The sequence below is a fragment of the Lonchura striata genome, chromosome 36, assembly GCF_050655825.1.
Source record: "Lonchura striata isolate lonStrDom1 chromosome 36, ASM5065582v1, whole genome shotgun sequence".
Classification (NCBI taxonomy): domain Eukaryota; kingdom Metazoa; phylum Chordata; class Aves; order Passeriformes; family Estrildidae; genus Lonchura; species Lonchura striata.
This window is the reverse complement of record NC_140738.1, coordinates 11,366,503-11,368,656: the sequence shown is the minus strand read 5'-3', so window position 1 is coordinate 11,368,656 and position 2,154 is coordinate 11,366,503. Positions and strand designations below refer to the sequence as shown.

At 55.4% G+C, this 2,154-nt stretch overlaps 1 long non-coding RNA gene across 1 annotated transcript; it reads left to right on the top strand.

Annotated features, from left to right (window-relative positions):
• The first annotated feature begins 362 nt into the window (after positions 1-362).
• Positions 363-1,025, top strand: LOC146764161 (uncharacterized). The gene is made up of 3 exons (XR_014950975.1): positions 363-490; positions 693-764; positions 852-1,025. It is a non-coding gene; the product is annotated as an uncharacterized LOC146764161 (long non-coding RNA).
• The last annotated feature ends 1,129 nt before the right edge of the window (positions 1,026-2,154 follow it).

Below are 2,154 nucleotides of genomic sequence, written 5' to 3'. Positions count from 1 at the left end.
TATCTGGGAGGCCTAGCACAAGACAGTTTGAAATCCTTGGAGAATTTTGGAGGCAAACTCTCAATGTCTCTCTTCCTGAAGGAACAATCAATGTCCATTTTGCAAGAGCTCAATCATGTGCCATTCCCTTAAGAGCCTGAAGGTTGTTGAGATTGGGAAGCCCTGACCTGCTCCCTTCTAGAGCCCTGAGTGATCCCACAGGATCACTGTCAGTGGGAGGAAGGAGCATTTAGCTGTCAGTTTTCTTCCTGTGTGCAATGCCAGTTTGTCCTTCCGTGTGCTCTGTGCAGCCACAGAGAAGAGCAGAGAGGGAAGGAGCCGAGCCCAGGGCTGGGCCCTGGGGCTGAACCTTGGCTGCAACATGAGGATCTCCTACAGTGTCATCACAGGAGCTGTTCTGTCCTGCCTTTCTTTGCAGATAACCCTGCTAGTGAAAGTGATCTGGCTTCCCAACCCACGTTCAGGATGGAGCCTCTGGGAGATGCTGAGGGTAGGTCAAGGCCTTTCCCCCTGTGAGAGCTGCCAGCTCAGAGCCCAAAGCTCGGCCAGAGGGGCATCACTGCAGGTGCCAGGACAGAATCATGCACGTGTGTGCCCTCGCCCTGGGCCATGCCCTCACTGCTCCTGCAGCTCAGTGCTGCCCGTGCCGATCTGCAGAGATGACAGAAGCTTCTGTGGCTGTTGAGTTACAGGTGTGGCTGCCGGGAGGACTTTCCCGGGTCCTTTGGTGGATGTTGCTCGCAAGCCCAGCTCCCATCGCAGGGGTGAGTAGTGTGTCCCTGCTGATCCCACGGGCTGGGCACTGGTTTTGTGGGATCCATTCCTGGGAAATGGCACTGTTTTGCTCTAAGGTCCTCCGACAGGAAAGAACAAAGCTACAGGATGCAAGAAACCCCTTGAGCCATCCAAAAACATGAGGCAAATGCTGAAGGAAATGCTTCAGGCAGGACAAGGTGGGTGCATTTCCTCGGCCATCCCCTGGGACTCAGCAGCTGGGGGCTTTCCCTGCACATCTGGACAGACCGTGCCCGGCACAGCGGGAAGGGATCCATGGTAGCCTCGCTGCCCCGCTGCTGCTCTCATGCCCTGCAGGGCTGTTTCCCAGGCTGGCCTGGCTGCAGCTTCTCCCCAGCCTCTGCAGGAAGGCATTTGGCACCAGCTGACAGGGAGCCCCAACTTCGCCACAGGCCATGCACACCCTGATGTCCCCTGCAATTTCCCAGTCCCCAGAAGATCAGGAGGGGTGACGGTTTAGAAAAGAGAGAGCCCTGTCACAGCCCCAGGAGCCTGGGCCTTTTCCTGATCCTTATCCATGTCTTTGACAAGGATTGCCTCCTGAAGTTTCCACCCCCCTGATGTGGAATGCTTCCATCTGATTCACCTGTGCCTCTTCCTTTCTCAAGGGATGGACAGAGACGCTCTATGGAAGGCAGCATTTCCTGAAGGAAGGGAGGAAATTCCAGGCATGGGCACAGGCACAGGAGGTAATTGCTGTGCTGGCCTCAGCCCTTGCTGAGACTGTGTGGCAGAAGCTCTTTTCCAAGGCCCTGACCTGTGTGAGAGGGTCTGACTGTTCCTTGGCCGGTCTGAGCTGACTGAGCAGAGATAGGCAGGAAGGAATAGTTGTGGCACTGCCTGCTGCACATTTCCTCAGGAAATTAGTGAGGGTTTCCTCTGTGTGAGTCAGAGAACCACCATGGGCCCCGGGCAGGTTCAGCAACCCCTCCAGAGATGTTGCACAGGGCTTGCAAAGAGGGTGGAGAGTGACCAGGAGCCAGTGCAGGGCTCTCCAGGCCCCTGTGCAGCTTTGGCCGTGGCCATTCACGTCTGGCTCCCACTGCCTTACCTGACTCCCTTGCAGTGCCCATTTCCCAAAGGCAGAGGGAGATCCCAGAACACCATGGAAATGCTTCTGATCTGTGCTTCTGTATAGACTGGGAGCGTGACATGGCTTATCTGGGAGGCCTAGCACAAGACAGTTTGAAATCCTTGGAGAATTTTGGAGGCAAACTCTCAATGTCTCTCTTCCTGAAGGAACAATCAATGTCCATTTTGCAAGAGCTCAATCATGTGCCATTCCCTTAAGAGCCTGAAGGTTGTTGAGATTGGGAAGCCCTGCCCTGCTCCCTTCTAGAGCCCTGAGTGATCCCACAG